The sequence below is a fragment of the Callorhinus ursinus genome, unplaced genomic scaffold (genome assembly GCF_003265705.2).
Source record: "Callorhinus ursinus isolate GAN/ISIS: 27379988/994484 unplaced genomic scaffold, GSC_fseal_2.0 scaffold9, whole genome shotgun sequence".
NCBI classification, from domain to species: domain Eukaryota; kingdom Metazoa; phylum Chordata; class Mammalia; order Carnivora; family Otariidae; genus Callorhinus; species Callorhinus ursinus.
This window is the reverse complement of record NW_027397071.1, coordinates 61589829-61608580: the sequence shown is the minus strand read 5'-3', so window position 1 is coordinate 61608580 and position 18752 is coordinate 61589829. Positions and strand designations below refer to the sequence as shown.

Sequence of the window (18752 nt, the reverse complement as noted above, 5' to 3'; positions counted from 1 at the left end):
AATAGATGAATGATTAAGCTAACTGTAAAAAAGTAAGAAACGCAATGAACATCATGGAGTAACACACTGTTAATAAAGGTCTACTAAATATCATTTGAAAATGACAGATTTATTTGTCACTAGTCTGAAGGTTACCCTTTTTTGTCTGAATTACAAATATCTGAATTTTATGACAGTTGAGTTTACATCTGCTCTAAATGAGACTGAAAGGTTAGAAACAAGTAACACAAATCAGATCTCCACCTTTTCAATTGCATACCTAATCCAAGATAACCAATTAGATGTTTTAGGCCAAATTTCTCTTCTGAGTCCTCATTCATGTGCTATCCATATGCTTGTTCACCTAGCATGGTTCACTAGAAATTTACAAATCAGGGAATACATCTACTCTTTTTCATCTCTTCAGATTCTCCAGTTACTTCTCTATTCAGCTCATTCTGCTTGCTTCCTGTTTAACTGTGAAATTACATTTAAATTTTAGGGGTAAGATATGTAAGTGCTTAATACCTTCCTTCAGATTTGCATGGTTTAATTCAGGTTAGTATTCCTGTTTCTTCTTGGTGTTTTTTGTTTGTTTGTTTGTTTGTTTTTGCCTCTTTTCAATAACATCAACTACACAGACAGTTGTTTTTAGCTCTCATGGCTTCTCATACTTACCCATTGTTACTGGAGTTCTCCTTCTTCCAGAATTAAGACTATTAACTCTCCTAGTGTCCAGAGTCTAGGGGGAAAACATGGCTCCTTAGGGCATCTATATTCTTTCCAGGTAAGATTCTATTTTCTCCAGCAATTTCTTTATCTGCTCACACCACCATGCTCTATCATCAATAGTGTTTTCTTCTGAACTTTAATACTTTATATAAGCTGCTTTTTATAAAACATTCATTTTTAATTATTCCGCTGCTGAGAATACTGAAAAGAAATTAAAATAACTCTGAGAGTGTCCAACTACAGCTCTTTGCCTCTAAAACAGCAAGATGTTGAGGAAATGGTTTCAAAATGAGAAAATGATACACAGAAATGAAAGATAACTTCTAAACTTTGAGATGGAACAGCTGGCATTGTTCACCAGCAATTTAAAAGTCAGATGCATTTACTTATTAAGCAAGTGCCTAATTACATCACCACTAATAACTTAAAATATCCAAATTAATGTTACATATAGTTGGAGAACATGTATTGGTTCTTTGAAGTTTTATTTGTAGCATCAGTCCTGTATTTTCTAACCTGTCATAATTAATTCAGTCCCCTTGCACTTTGAAATCTCCACAATAATAAGAACTTTATCAGGCTGGTGTTGGTATGAAGTGGCACAGCAAACCGAAATCCCACCGGGAGCAGTCCACAGACTTCCCTTCTAAGCAGGAGAAAGCTGTTATCATTTTCTGAATTACAGGAACTATAAAAGGACACTCTACTCAAGCTGCCGCTGAATGTCACCTGAAAAGCAATCACAAAAGGGCTCTGTCTTGGCTTATCTCTGAGCTCTGTCACTACGGCAACCAGCAGGGAATAAGTATCTGTGGGTCTATGAATTTCAGAATCCCATAAAAGCCAGGGCTAAAAAGGCATGTGCAGCCTCTCAGAGATTGACTGCATTAATACATTAGCAAATACTGTGAAACACTGGATAAATGTCAGCAATTATGGAAAAAGCGTCTAATAACGATATTCGTTGCCTGTCAAACCCCCGTGAGGTTTGATATGTAACTGCCACTCAAAGCTGTCTGTAATTTTATCTCTTTTATACATCTGAATCCACAGCATTCAAATTTGTACTTTGAAAGTAATAAACTGTGAAGCAGTTCATTCCGTGTTGATCACAACTGTCAACAAACATACAATAAAAGAACAAAAAGACTTTCATTGGCTGTGGGAACAATCAGTACCAACAATCTCTTGTAGATGTTATCCAAAAAAACCCTTATATATTATACATGTAGAATATTAAACAATGCCATGAAGTGGGCCAGCAATTGATGACTATTGATTAAGTCACCCTCAACTAAAAAAACTACTTATCATGCATAAATTTTCATTTTAAGCCTTCTCTTTCTGTTGGAAAATTTATAGGAATTTAGCCAATTGAACATAGTTGCAAACAGCCCTTTTCTTTGCACATCAAAAAATTCCATGGAATCTCTGTTAGCTCAGAAACAGGTTACAATGCTATCTTCACACTACCTTTCTCAAACAGAGAATTAAAGGCAACCCAAGAGTCCAAAAGCACAACTTAACAAGCTGGGAACATTATTCTCCAGATTCATATTTCCACTGCTCAAAAAATGACTTATTAAGAAATCTTATCACATATGTTACAGCTGTTCAAATGCAATAGACAGCATGTTAACTTGCAAACACAAATGCCAGAGATTAAGTAGTGTACATATATATTATAAACAACCTTTCATTTCTCAGTTATAGAATAGGGTCAAGTACAAGGGTTCCAATAAGACCTTTCTCAATAACAGAGGAAAAGAGCTTGGTTTCTTGAAAAAGAGCAGGGGAACGTCTGAAGAAAGCAGTAATATATATTAGAGTACTGGGCTAGGAGTTATTTATTGCAATTTAGAGACAATCACTTGGCTTTTCAGAATTACATTTAAGATAAATACAAGAAACATTTACTGTTTATTTTGTGCCAGGAGCTATGCTAGGCACCTGAGACACAAAGATGAATAAGATCTGCTTCCTACCCTCAAGGAGTTCATAGTCTTATAGAGAAAAGTGTATATAAACAAATACATTATTACAACTACTCTAAGAGCTAGTTAGAATAAGTGGTTTGAAATAACACTGAGGATAATTTATAATAATACCAACTGTATTCTACTGTACACTATATTTCTATCAAAAATTATTTACTTATAATCTACTACTTGGCTCAAATGAGATCATGTATATGAAATATGCTTTGTAAACTAAAAATCATTATATAAGTGTCTCTTAATATGCCTACCTAGCACTGTATTAAGTAACTGTGGGTAGCAAAATAGAGCATTGCTGCACATTCCCTGCCACATTAATCAATCATACGGCTACTATTCAAGAACACATACATATACAAACCAAAGTGCTACAGTGAAAGTCAAAAATTCAATTACACCCAAAGACACATAAATGCTAATCTAATAAATGAAAATAAAGACAAATTTTGTTTCTCTGTTTCTGCCTTTTATTGAATAACTGTTATACTCCAAACCAGTATTAGTGCAGTTCTGGAAAAAAATTTGACTGGATATTTAAAAATTGAAACTATCTTGGGAAACATGGAACACATAAGAAATAGCATGGTACAAGGTAAGGTACATGGCATCAGGGAGGGAGCAGATTTGGAGTTGAATACTGGTTCTGCATTTTGCCTTCTCATTTATCAGTTATGGTTTTAAATCAATATATTCATCATAATCCACTATTAAAAATAGAACTTAAAGGCACCTGTGTGGCTCAGTTGGTTAAGCGACCAACTCTTGATTTCAGCTCAGGTCATGATCTCAGGGTCATGAGATCAAGCCCTGTGTCAGGCTCCACACTGGGCATGGAGCCTGTTTAATATACTCTCTCCCTCTCCCTTGTAGTATTTCCAACTTTTCCATTATTATTATAGTTGTTATGGTTATATATGATCAGTGTGTTTTACTACTAAAATTGTTTTAGGGGACCATGAACCACACCCATATAAGGCAGTGAACTTAACTGATAAATGTTACGTATGTTCTGATTGCTCCACCAATAAGCTTTTCCCCATCTCTCTCCCTCTCCACAGGCTTCCCTAGTCTCTGAGAGGGAATATTGAAGTTACACCAATTAATAATCCTACAATGGCCCCTGAGTGTTCAAATGAAAGGAAGAGTTGCATGTTTCTCACTTTAAATTAAAAGCTACAAATCATTAAGCTTATTGAGGAAGTCATGTTGAAAGCGAAGATAAAACTGAAAACTAAGTTAGCCAAGTTATGAATGCAAAGGGAAAGTTCTTGAAGGAAACTAAAAGTGCTACTCCAGTGAATATATGAATGATAAGAAAGCGAAACAGCCTTATTGCTGATATGGAGAAAGTCTGAGTGGTCTGGATGGAAGATCAAACTAGGCACAACATTCCCTTAAGTCAAAATCTAATCCAGAGCAAGATCCTTACTTTCTTCAATTCTGTGAAGGCTAAGAGAGGTGAGGAAGCTGCAGAAGAAAAATCTGAAGCTAGCAGAGGTGAGTTTGTGAGGTTTAAGGACAGAAGCCATTTCCATAATATGAAATTGCAAGGTGAAGCAGCAAGTGCTGATACAGAAGCTGCAGCAGTTATCTGGAAGCTTCAGCTAAGATAATGAAGGTGGCTACACTAACAACAGATTTTCAACATAGACTAAACAGCCTTATATTGGAAGAAGGTGTCATCTAAGTCTTTCATAGCTAGAGAGGAGAAGTCAATGCCTGGCTTTAAAGCTTCAAAGGACAGGCTGACTCCTGCAAGGGGCTAATGCAGCTGGTGATTTTAAGCTGAAGTCCATGCTCCTTTACCTTTCTGAAAATCCTAGGGCCCTTAGGAATTACACTAAATCTACTCTGTCTGTACTCTTTATATCAAACAACAAAGCCTAGATGAGAACACGTCTGTTTACAACACGATTTACTGAATATTTTAAGCCCACTGTTGAAACCTATTGCTCAGAAAAAAAGATTTCTTTCCAAAATACGACTGCTCATTGACAATGTTCGTGGCCACCGAAGAGCTCTGATGGAGATATACAACAAGAGTAATGCTGTTTTCATGCCTGCTAACACAGCATCTATTCTGCAGCCCATGAGTCAAGAAGTCCTTTCAACTTTCAAGTTTTATCATATAAGAAATCCATTTTATAAGGCTATAGCTGCCACAGATAGTGATTCATCTAATGGATCTAGGCAAAACAGATCAAACACCTTCTGGAAAGGATTCACCATTCTAGATAACATTAAGAACATTCCTGATCTGTGGGAAGAAGTCAAAATATCAACATGAACAAGAGGTTGGGAAAAGTTGATTCCAACCCTCATGCATGACTTTGAGGGGTTTAAGACTTCAGTGGGGGAAGTAACCACAGATGGGGTGGAAAGAGCAAGAGAGCTAGAATTAGAAATAGAGTCTGAAAATGTGACTGAATGGCTGCATTCTCATGATAAAACCTGAACAGATGAGGAGTTTCTTTTTATGGATGAACAAAGAAAACTGTCTTGAGAAGGAATCAACTCCTGGTGAAGATGCTATGAAGACTGTTAGAATTATAACAAAGGACTTAGAATACTACATAAACCTAGTTGATAAAGCAACAGCAAGATTTGAGAGGATTGACTCCAATTTTTTTTTTTAAAGATTTTATTTTTTGACAGAGAGAGAGACAGCAAGAGAGGGAACACAAGCAGGGGGAGTTGGAGAGGGAGAAGCAGGCTTCCTGCTGAGCAGCGAGCCTGATGCAGGGCTCGATCCCAGGACCCTGGGATCATGACCTGAGCTGAAGGTAGACTCTTACTGACTGAGCCACCCAGGTGCCCTGGACTGACCCCAATTTTGAAAGAAGTTCTACTGTGGGTAAAATGCTATCAAACAGCATCACATGATACAGAGAAATCATCCCTGAAGGGAGGAGTCAATCAGTATAGCAAATTTTAATGTAGTCTTATTTTAAGAAAATGCCACAGCCATCCCAACCTTCTGCAACCACCACCCTAATCAGTCAGCTGTCATCGACATAAAGGTAAGACCCTCTACCAGCAAAAAATGTACAACTTGCTAAAAAAGCTCAGATGATGGTTAGCATTTTTCTAGCAATAGAGTATTTTTAAATTAAGGTATGTACATTGTAACAGACTACAATATGAGGTAAACATAACTTTCATGTGCACTAGATAACAAAAAAATTCGTAAATTCGTTTGACTTGTTTTATTGCGATATTTGCTTTACTGCAGTGGTCTGGAACCAAACCTATGATATCTTCAAGGTATGACTGTATTTCTTTATGCAATAATTTGTAGTTTTTAGTGTACAGATCTTGCATATATTTTGCTAGATTTATCCTTAAATATTTCATGTTTTTGGGTGGAATCATGAATGGTATAATATTTCAAAAACTCCATCTTCAATGTTTTCTTTGGTGCTACGTAGTTTTTTTTTTTTGGTATATTAATCTTGTAGGCTTATGCCCTTGTTAATTTCACTTGTCACTTTTAGTAGCTTTTTTGTTAATTATATTGGACATACAAAGAAACAAACTACTAAACAGTGCATAAGAATAAAGATAACTTATGTAAATTATAAATTACATAAATTATAAAATATGCAATTTAATTTTGTTTTGGTCAGATATAATACACTTGATTGCAGTCTTCTAAAATTTATTAAGACTTTATTTATGGTCTAGGCCATGGTCTTTTCTGGTGAATGTACTACGTACACTTGAAAAGACTGTGTACTCTGCTACTGTTAAGTAAAGTATCTATAAATTTCAATTAGGTCAAGTTGTTAAGAGTTGCTCAAATCTTCTATACCCTTATCTGTCATTTTCCTATAATTGCTGAGATAGGAATGTGAAATCTCTAGGTATAATTGTGAACTTGTCTATTCTTTTGGTCATCAGTTTTTATTTTATGTATTTTGAAACTTATTAGGTGCATACACATTTAAGAAGGTGTGTATGCCTTCTTATGTTATGTGTATGTATTTGCCTGTTATACCTTCTTGAACTGTCCTTTCAATCATTATGAAATGTCTCTTTTTAGTCCTGGTAATATTCTTTTTTCTGTACTTTGATATTAATACAGTCATTATAGCTTTCTTATGTTCAGTGTTTGTAAATACTTTCCCATTTCATTTATGTCTAACTTATTACTGTCATTATATTTAAAGAATGTTTCTTATAGGCAGCATACAGCTGAGTCTTGCTTTTAAAAATTCATTTTGACAATCTTTGCCTTTTAATGTACAGACCATTTATATTTATTGTAATTACAATGTGGCTGGATTTAAATCTTTCATCTTGCTATTTGTTTCATACATATCCCACTTTTTCTTTTCCTGCCTTATTCTGGATAATTCTTTTTTTAGTACTCCATTTCATCTATCTTAACAGCTTATTGACTATATTTTTTGCCATTTTTTTAGTGGTTGCTCTAAAGTTTACAATATGCATCTTTAGTATAACAGACTATCTTCAATTAATATTATATTACTTCATGTATAAGAAGGAACCCTACTACAGGGTGCCTGGGTGGCTCAGTTGGTTAAGCGACTGCCTTCAGTACAGGTCATGATCCTGGAGTCCCAGGATGGAGTCCCGCATCGGGCTCCCTGCTCAGCAGGGAGTCTGCTTCTCCCTCTGACCCTCCCCCCTCTCATGTTCTCTCTCTCAAATAAATAAATAAAATCTTAAAAAAAAAAAAAAGGAACTGTACTACAATTCTGTTCTGCCTTTCATGCTATTGTTGTCATGTATTTTATTTCTACATATGTCCAAAAGTCAGTATTAGTTATTTTTTCTTTAAATAGTTATCTTTTAAAGAAATTAAAAACAGAAGGAAAAATGTCTTTTATACTTAACCACATTTTACCATTACTAGCACTCTTCATTCTTCTGTATAGATCAAAGTTTATTCTGGTGTCATTTGCTTTTGCCTAAAGAACTTCTTTTAATATTTCTTATAGTGCAGGTTTGCTGGCACCAAATTCTTTCAGTTTTTGTTTAAAAAAGTATTTTTCCTTCAGTTTTGAAAGATTATTTTCACCTTATATAAAATTCTAAGCTGTCATTTCTTTTAACTTTCAGTACTGTAAAAATGTCAAGCTTTTTAGCTTGCATTGTTTCTGATGAGAAATCTAAAGAGTCTGTATTTGTTCCCCTGTGTAATCTGTTTTTTTTTAAATTCTTTCCGCTTTGAAATTGTTTTTTCTCTTTATCAATTGTTTTCAGCAATTTGACAGTGATACTCCTTAGTGTAGAAATCTTTGTCTTTACCCTTCATGGAGTTCATTGAGATTTTTAGATCTATAGGTTTTATAGTTTTCATCAGCTATGGAAAAACTTTAGAGATTATTTCTTCAAGTATTTTTTGTCTTGACGTCCTTCCCCAATCTTTTCTCTCCCTTGAGGACTCCAATTGCATGTCTGTTAGACTGCTTGATTTTGCCCTAGAGGTCACTGATACTTTGTTCATTTATTCTTGTCTTTTTTTCTCTCTGTGCTTCAATTTAGGTAGTTTCTATTATATATTCAAGTTCACCGGTCTTTTCTTTGGCAGTTTCTAATCTGCTATTAAGCCATCCAGTGAAACTGTCATTTCAAATATTATATTATCTCTAGAATGATATGTTATTCCATTTTATGTATTCTCTTTTCCCCTCAGTAAGTTCATGTTTTTAAATCCTTGAGCACATTCATAGTATTTATAACAGCTGAAGTCGCAATGTACTAATTTCATTATCTAAATCACTTCTAGGTCTATTTCTTTTGACTAATTTCTCTCCTGATTGTGGGTTAGGTTTCCCTGCTGTTCATATGTATAGTAACTTTTGACTGGATGCTGGACTCTGTTTCTTAGAGGCAATTTGTTAATTTGTTAATCAACTTGTTCCTTTTGAAGGTTGTTTTTAAGCATGTAAAACAGCAGTCCTAAAGTAGTCTTCACCCTAGGGCTTGTTTATTCACTCCATTATGTGTGACTCTTCTGGAGGGTATCTCTTGAATGCCTCATGTAGTCACTGAGGTGTCCCTACTAAGCTGGTGGGAACTCAGATTATTCCCAGTTCTGTGTGAGCTCAGAATTATTTGCCTTACAGCTCTCAGTTAATTGTTCTTTTTCCTGGCAGTCATTGGTTGTCCAGACTCCTGGAATTTCACCTGATGCATGCACAGATTGTTATTCAACTAAACGCCATGTGGGACACTATGTAGATTTCTAGAGGTTTTTCCTCTGCTAGTACTCTACCTTGCAAAAAGTCTAGCTGCCTTGACTTCCCTAAACACACTGTCTCTTCAAACTCAGTAAAATGGCAGGTTCTGCTTTGGTTTCCTCTCCCTACTCTGTGATCCAGAAATTGCCTCCAGGAAGAATGTAAGACCACCATAGGGCTCATTTGTTTTCCTTCTTCAGAGTCCTGCACTACCTGTTGTCTAATATCTGAAAATAGTTATATATCACATATTTTATCCAGTCTTCTAGTTGTTTATAGAAGGAAGAACATTTTCATAGCAGTTACCAGAGGCAGTGGTCTACAGGTTTGGGATTTTAATAAACTGAAATCAAGATTCACAGCATCTGATTATAGTGCTTGTAAATTTCCTGTTGGGGGATGTCTCGCTTCCATGTGTTTGCCTTCATATTTACTGAGTAAATACGTCCCTTGAATGTTTCATCCACCCTCCCAAATTTCTCACTCTCTCTGTTCAGGGTATAGTCTATTTCACAACTTTTCACTCCTTTTAAAAATCAAACTTTCTTCTGCTTTCAAAGCTGTTCTTTCTGGCTGTTTAGTCTTTGCCTGTGTTATTTGTAAAAGACTCTATATGTTGACAAGGATGTATGTTCTGAAGCTACGGAGTCTCACTACCATCAGAAGCAACATTATCTATAACCTTGCCAAATAAAGAAAGAGCCAGTGAAGACATTCGAAGATTGCCTAAATTTGTCTGACCTAGGATGGGCTGACAGAGTAATTTAAATAGCATAAAATGGCCCTGAAGCTACCCAAAGAATGTTTTTGATTCTGCATGTGTATGTGATATAAAGAAGGTGCTTACTCAAGGGAAAAGGAGGTAATGCCTACTAAATGCCAGACATTACATGAGGGGTTGGCAAACTTTTTCTGTAAAGGTCCAGACAGTAGATATTTTAGGCTTTGTGGGCATGTGATTTTGTTGTAACCACACACCCCTGCCATCAGTTATAGTGTAAAAGAAGCTGTATACAATACATATACAAATGGGTGTGACTGTGTTCCAGTAAAACATTATTTACAAAAATAGATGTTGAGTGGGATTTGGGCTGAAGTTGTAATTGCCAAACCCTGCATATTATGTGCTTTACCTATTAGATAAAACCATATAAAATTGTTAATATTCAATTATCTCATTCTTAAAAAGTGGCAATTTCATGTTTCAACCTGTTATGTTAATCCATTTAATCTTCAAATAGACTTCCAAGGGTGTCAATAGCATCCTCATTTTGCAGATGACGAAACCGAAATTCATACTGTAAGTAACCTACCCCAATAAGAGCAATACTGCAATTCGATGAACTTGGACCGCCCTGCTCTGACACACACACATGCACACATTGGTAAAAACAGCTTGGTGTCGCCCTGCTCCCCAACGCCAACTATGTTATTCTACTTGCCACTAAAGAAACATTGAATTTTGATAATTTTTTATTAGAAAGAAAATAAACCCGATTCTAAGTTTACTGAGTTCCTATAAAAATACAAATTCATTGTTTAGTTGTTTATTGTCATAGATGTCAACTTAATGGAGCTCTGAACAATTCTAATGAGTTAATGTACTCTACGTTTGATTCTTATAGAGCATACAAAGATGAGGAAGACCGTTCTTACTCTCAATTTTTAGAATTTACAAAAGAGAGGGACATTAGAATACAAATTGAAATACAATCAAATATCCCTTTCTCTGGGAAGTCATTTTTTTCACTACCCCCATCTGTCAGCAAAATTGGTTGCTCCCTCTTCAATGATCCCTCTGCATTTACATAAACTTCAACTGTCACTTCTTATACATCTGTCTCACACTATATTTTGCAATCCCTGAGGAATGGACCTGAAGAACAGGACCTTATTCTTGCAACTTTCAGGGCCTGCATGTTTACTGCCCTATAAGGGTTGTTCAACAAATGTCAAGTGAATGAACAGACAGACAGATGAAAAACAGTAACAGCCAAAGGTTAACTATGTTAGACATTACCTTGTATTGACTACTTTAATCTTCAAAATAAACTTAGGAGTAACTGTATTTATAACTACTGACTCTTTCAGTCTTCACAATACCTCTAGGCATAATTATCTGTGTTCTACACTTATAGACACCCAGCGAGGTTAATTGTTTGTGGTTACTCAGATGGTAAGTAATAGAGCCAGGTGAGAGGAATAAAGGATGGAAAGAACCAAATAAGGGAAAATTAAAATAATTTAAGTAGAAGAACAGAGGGGCACCTGGGTGGCTCAGTTAGTTAAGCGTCCGACTCTTGCTTTCTGCTCAGGTCATGATCTCATGGGTTGTCAGGCTCTGTGCTTGGCAGGGAGTTTGCTTGGAGGTTCTCTCCCTCTGTCCCTCTCTCACATGCATGCATGCTCTCTCTCTCAAATAAATAAATCTTTTTTAAAAACAGAACAGAAATATAACTTATTTCTAAGAGGGTTGGAGAAGGTGGCATGGGAAGAGGCACACAGGCAAAGTTTCTTAAAGAAAAGTCTTGGAGGTTGAAGTCCGGAATTGTGATGCCACCAGATTTGCTTTTCTTTTCAACATTCCTCTGGCTATTTGGGGTCCTTTCTATTACAAAGCTGTAATCATCAAGACACTATGGTACTGGCACAAAAACAGACACATAGATCAGTGGAACAGAATAGAGGGCCCAGAAATGGACCCTCAACTCTATGGTCAACTAATCTTCAACAAAGCAGGAAAGAATGTCCAATGGAAAAAAGACAGTCTCTTCAACAAATGGTGTTGGGAGAATTGGACAGACACATGCAGAAGAATGAAACTGGACCATTTCCTTATTGCACACACAAAAATAGACTCAAAATAGTTGAAAGACCTAAACGTGAAACAGGAAGAGTCCATCAAAATCCTAATGGACAACACAGGCAGCAACCTCTTCGACCTCAGCCGTAGCAACTTCTTCCTAGAAACATCACCAAAGGCAAGGGAAGTAAGGGCAAAATGAACCACTGGGACTTCATCAAGATAAAGAGCTTTTGCACAGCAAAAGAAACAGTCCACAAAACCAAAGACAACCAACAGAATGGGAGAAGATATTTGCAAATGACATATCAGATAAAGGCCTAGTATCCAAAATCTATAAAGAACTGATCAAACTCAAAACCCAAAGAACCAATAATCCAATCAAGAAATGGGCAGAAGACATGAACAGACATTTTTCCAAAGAAGACAACCAAATGGCCAACAGATACATGAAAAAGTGCTCAACATCGCTCGGCATCAGGGAAATCCAAATCAAAACCTCAATGAGATATCACCTCACACCAGTCAGAATGGCTAAAATTAACAAGTCAGGAAACGACAGATGTTGGCGGGGATGCGGAGAAAGGGAAACCCTCCTACACTGTTGGTGGGAATGCAAGCTGGTGCAAGCACTCTGGAAAACAGTATGGAGGTTCCTCAAAAAGTTGAAAATAGAGCTACCGTACAACCCAGAAATTGCACTACTGGATATTTACCCCAAAGATACAAATGTAGGGATATGAAGGGGTACGTGCACCCTGATGTTTATAGCAACAATGTCCACAATAGCCAAACTATGGAAAGAGCCAAGATGTCCATCAAAAGATAAATGGATAAAGAAGATGTGGTATACACACACACACACACACACACACACACACACACACACACAATGGAATATTATACAGCCATCAAAAGGAATGAAATCTTGCCATCGGCAACGACGTGGACGGAACTAGAGGGTATTATGCTAAGCAAAATGAGTCAATCAGAGAAAGACATGTATCATATGATCTCACTGATATGAGGAATTTTTAATCTCAGGAAACAAACTGAGGGTTGCTGGAGTGGTGGGGGGTGGGAGGGATGGGGTGGCTGGGTGATAGGCATTGGGGAGGGTATGTGATATGGTGAGAGCTGTGAATGGTGTAAGACTGTTGAATCACAGACTTGTACCTCTGAAACAAATAATACATTATATGTTAAAGAAGAAGATAGTAGGAAGGGAAAAATGAAGGGGTGAAACTGGAGGGGCAGATGAACCATGAGAAACTATGGACTCTGAGAAACAAACTGAGGGTTCTAGAGGGGAGGCGGGTGGGGGGATGGGTTAGCCTGGTGATGGGTATTAAAGAGGGCATGTATTGAACGGAGCACTGGGCGTTACACACAAACAATGAATCATGGAACACTACATCAAAACTAATGATGTAATGTACAGTGATTAATTAACATAACATAATAAAAGGAAAAAAAAGAAAAGTCTTGGAGGAAGGAAATTATTGCTCTAGGTATTCTAGGCAGAAGGAACAGTATGATTAACTGACACAGAGTAGGAGAGAGTATCATGTATATTTCAAGAACAGCAAAATGAGTATTTAGCTAAAGCTGAGATATTTATGTTATCATATTCAATCATTGAGAAATATTTACTGAGCATTTATTCTGGGCCTATATGGGAAAATAAACCTAGAAGAGAAATTTCAGACCAAAGAATGAAGGGTTTTGAGTGCCAGCAATAAAAATCTGTACATAAATCAGCAAGTATTGGGTTGCCATTGAAGATAAGTAAGCAAGGCTAAATGTGATTCATTATGCACTTCAGAAATGTTAACCTTGCAACAATGGATGGAATGACTATAGTGGAAGCTTATGAGTTTACTTAGTAGGTAACTACAGTGTAGTAAGTATGTGGTAATTGTGAGAGTCTATTCAGACAGCAGCTCCTGTAAAGTGGAGGGCAGGCATCCAGTGGCGAGGGAATGTCCATAATTTGACACTGCCAAACCTAATGCATCAGGGAGAAGTTACAGAAGAAAATGTTTTGTTCCCACCAGAAGGATCAAAGTAGATAACATACCTACATTCACAAATTCTTTTTATTTAAAACTACAAAAAGGGAGGAGGGGTGTGTGTGTGTGGTTTCTGTTTTGTTTTTATTTTATAGAAAAACCATTGTGTAATGATTCTGCTTATACATGATCTCCTTTTCAACATAAAAATATTTAATAAGCAGTTTTCTGATTCCTAACACATGCCTAAAGAACTGATTCTAAAATTCCTAATTTCTCAAGAGGCACCTGGGTGGCTCAGTTGGTTAAGGGTCTGGCCCTTGATTTTAGCTCAGGTCATGATCTCAAGGTCCTAGGATTGAGCCCTGCATTGGGCTCCACGCTCAGTGGGGAGTCTGCTTAAAGATTCTCTCTCCCTCTCCCTCTGCCCCTCTCCCTGCTCACTTGCTCTCTCTCTCTCTCTCAAATAAATAAATCTTTAAAAAATAAAATAAAATTCCTATTTTCTTAAATTCTGAGTTAACATTCCTTTAGCCAATGATGGAACCATAGAAGCCCATTAGTAAACTCAAAAGAAAAACTAAGGTACACCATAAAAAAGGATTAAACCTGAAGGATTAAATTGTGTTTGCAGCCACTGCTACACCACCTCTAGCTCACCCAGCTCTAGCTGAAGGAGAAGGGGGGTAAGTAAGGAGGTGTAGACTGCAAATCTACTGGTGATAAAGCACTGAGGAAGCGACTGGATACAAAAGCCACTAGCAAGAGTGCACCCTCTACTTGAAGGGTGAAGAAATCTAATCATCACAGGCCTGGTATTGTGGCACTCTGTGAAATTAGATGTTATCAGAAGACCGCTGAACTTCTGATTCGTAAACTTCCTTTCCAGCAGCTGGTGCAAGAAATTACTCAGGACTTCAAAACAGATTTGTGCTTCCAGAGTGCAGCTACTGGTGCTTTGCAGGAGGCAAGTGAGGCCTATCTGGTAGGGCTTTTTGAAGACACCAACATGTGTGCTATCCATGCCAAATGTATAACAATTATGCCAAGACATCCAGCTAGCACACTGCACACGAGGAGAATGTGCCTAAGAACACACTATGATGGAAAACATTTCATTCTTTCAAAAAAAATTTTTTTCTCTTCTTCCTGTTATTGGTAGTTCTGAATGTTAGATATGTCTTTTTCCATGGGGTCAACAGATATCTAAGTATATGATTGAAAGTGGAAAAATAGAGGACACAAATCAGGTATTGGCAGTTTTTCCATTTTCATTTGTGCGTGAATTTTTAATATAAATGCAGGGACGTAAAGCATTAATACAAGTCAAAATATTTCAGTGAACAAGTTTCGGCAGTTCAACTTTATAACAATTATAAATAAAACTACTAAATTTTTCTGCACAATGCCAGCATTTGGATTTTTTAAAAACAAGTAAATTTCTTATCGATGGCAACTAAATGATGTTTATAACATTTTTATCATACAGTGGATTCCATCCATTAACTATACTTTTCTGAGTTGTCCTACATGCAAGTACATGTTTTTACTATTGTCTCTCTTCTGTGCTGTTCCTGTAAGTTTGCTATTAAAATACATTAAACTATAAAAAAAATTTTAATAAAAAAAGGAAGGATTTTTTCTTCCTTTATATAAGCGTTATTAAAACTTGGAATTTTAAAAACTACATATATTCAAATTGTCTGCATTACAATAAATAAAGTGTCTAGACATAATTCAGAGTGTTAAAATTATTTCTACTCTCTGGAAACCAAGAGCGTCCTTGTTAAAGTGTAAAATGAGATTTCGCCTACTTGCAACTCCTTGTTCTCACAGCTGAACTGTCACAGCATGAAAACATTCCCCTACTGGTGCAGCTTTAGATACCTACTTCCCTGGTGAAAGAGCGCAAAAGGAACTGAAAGAGTTATTGACGATTCATACAGTATCCCATACCCCATTAGAGTACAACTACAAGCAAAGAGAATATTTTAACTCTGAAGGGAAATGGGACAACAATGTTTTAAATGATTGTTGACTTCACTGAGTAGCATGAAAATGTCAAAAGAGTGTCAGGTTGGTAAGAGACTCAAGATTATACAAGAATCTAATTATAAGAAGTCTATTTCTTTGTCCCGTTTGCTAAGTCAAAGGTTAATGAGAAGTACGCTAAAGAAAACACCTCCTGTGTTATTGCAAAAAATTTCTCATGCAACATAAAAATGTAAATGAAAAAAGTATTTTAATCTAGTTCTCTCCATTAACATTTTTAAAAAATAGCTTTTGAGGTATAATTTACATGCCATAAAACTTACTCATTTTTAAGTGCTCAATACAATGATTTTTAGTAAATTTACAGAGTTGTGCAATCTCACCATGATCTAATTTTAGAATACTTGCATCGTCTCAAATCCATTAACTTCTTGATCTAAGATGTTTCCATAAATTCACGGAAGCCACTGGTAAGTTACTATATATTCAAAGCCACACAAATATCTGCAATTGAGCAGGAAAAGTGCAAACTAACCTCACTTTTAATGACTTTTATAATCAATCCTCTACTCTGGCACTGGAAAGAAAACGTTCAGGTGCTTTCTCTGAAAGTTAAACCATTCTAAGTATTAAGTTATGGCACACTGTCTTGGAAAGAAATTAATTATATTTTTGTTGGTAACACATATCAGGCTGTTTACACAGCTGACATTTCTCAGCTGTACCCAATTCATGCCCTAAGCTGTGAGGACGATCTTGTTTTGTAGCAGATGCCTCCACTTAGTGATTTAAACAAGTAAAAAAAAACACCATCGCCTGCAACAATATAGATTACAAGTGCCAGCTTTATGAGTTTTTATAATCCTAATGAAAGAAAGGTTTCATGACATTTCTTTGGCTAGGATCTCCTTAGAAGACTACAGTTATAAGCCATTTTTGCCAAAACCTAAGTACTGGAGCTAGTGGATCTGCTATGGCACCAGTTAAAAGCAGCCGGGCCTTAAACATCTTTGTTGTATCAAATCATGCAGCTCAAGGCAACATCCTGCCAATGTGGCAACATTTGCTCTAGGGAGGTGTGGGCAGGCATCATTTCACAGGTTCTGGGACAAGGTGCAAATATGAATAATGAGGCAAAAAGAATCAAGTCTCTTAATGGAGATTCCCTCTTGTGTTAGCTGTGACTTAGATACAACACCAGGTAGTATTACAGTCATTCTTGAATATGGTGAGTTTAAGCTGCTTTCCATATTCTCCTATAGGAATTGCATTAGAACTCTTTGGTAAAAAATTAAATGTTATAACAATCATTAAAACATGGGCCTCATAAAAGACTGTGTCAAACTCAGTTTAATTTTTTAAAACCTAAAATGTATAGGGCATGATCCTACAGAAGAATTTATCACTGAATTCTTCACTAAATTTGCCTATCACTCTTGGAACTTGAATCTGCAAAGCCTATTTCAGTCTGGTGTCTTCAAGTATGGGGTCTCAGAGCAGTTGGCTTTTCAAACCCTGTGAAGTTCCACATTTCTGGACGATATCACCTTATGTTCTTAAAATTATTTTTGCTTTAACCTTTGTATTATAGAAAATTTCAAATATATACAAAATTTGAGGAAACAGTGTAATAAACTGAATATACATATCATCCAGCTTCAACAATGATCAATATGTGGCTCACTTGGATTTACCTGTATCTCTACTCACACTCCCAACCCCACAAGTTATTTTGAAGCAAATCTCAAATACCATTTCATTTATATAACCCAGTCAATTCTTGCATGTGATACTTTTCTGAGTTAATATTATATGTTAATATTAATTGTAATAGTGACTCATTTATTGAGCGTCTACTGTGAGCCAGGTACAATACACATATTATCACTAATCCTCCTCATAACAATACTGCAAATTAGTGAGGTAACTGAAGCTCAGAGAATTTAAGTGACATGGTCAGATCTTAATTATTTTCTTCTATTAATGTTATTATTTCCTGTAACAGATTATTAAGACAATGCTAAGAACATTTCTGTTTTCTCCATGTCTCTCCAGGTAAACAGAAAGCTATCATTTATGAACATTACTCTTATCTTTGTAAAAATAAATGTAGCACATTTTCTGTCAAATGTGTCAAATTTTCTCCAATAGGGAAAAAAAAATCCAAAGTAAAAACAATCACCACATCCCTATTCGTTATCCATGGACAACCAGTCAACAAATCTAATGATTTACTCTATCAACATTAAGATCAGTTGCTTAGAAATAAATATGACTATATGTAAACAAGTTTTCCCACTTAAAAAAAAAGTTCCTCTATTTTCTGATTATTTTTAAAGTTCTAAAACCTACAAAGCATTTTCCAAAAGCACGGTGTTTAAACTGTGAAATAATTTAGACTCAGATAGCATCTACATAAATTGTTTAAAAATGTTTCTATCTTCCACAAAATGTATGATGGTGGTGTGGAGAGAGAAGGAATAATTATTATCCATATAGAAACACAGTATTTACCAGAAAATAAAAAAAGGTAATTTGCTTCCTAGCTATAATCATTTGGGTATTTATTATTAAAAGATGTTTACAAAGTCTCAATTTCTTTTTAGCCCTATTCATTACAAACATTGGACTTAACTTCAAAATTCTTGAAACATTCTCATTTTTTACCTTTTCTTCTTTTTCTTTCTTTTTTTTTTAATGGTATCTGGTTAGAACAAGATTATGGGTAAAAGTGGCCAAAATGTAATTTCAGCTGGCCCTGTTAGATGATAAAATTTACTTTCTGAGAAAAGAATAATCACTGCAAACAGGACAGAGACAGGCAAGTTTTCAAAATTTACAATAGGATAATCATTGTAAATAGATATAATAACAGGTAAAAATGACAGACTAAATCTTTTCCTCTAGCTTTTTATGGCGGTGAAAATTATGGGTATTTTAAGAATAAAGGGCCATTAATATTACTGTAAAAATTAACATTTTAAAAAAGTATCAACCTACTATGGGAAATGTACTTTTAAAATTAAAT

At 35.8% G+C, this 18752-nt stretch overlaps 1 protein-coding gene across 8 annotated transcripts in view; it reads right to left on the bottom strand.

Moving 5' to 3' along the window:
• The window catches only part of FAF1 (Fas associated factor 1), a 487148-nt gene that overhangs the window by 180216 nt on the left and 288180 nt on the right, over positions 1 to 18752 (bottom strand). The gene's annotated exons all lie outside the window — the stretch shown is intronic.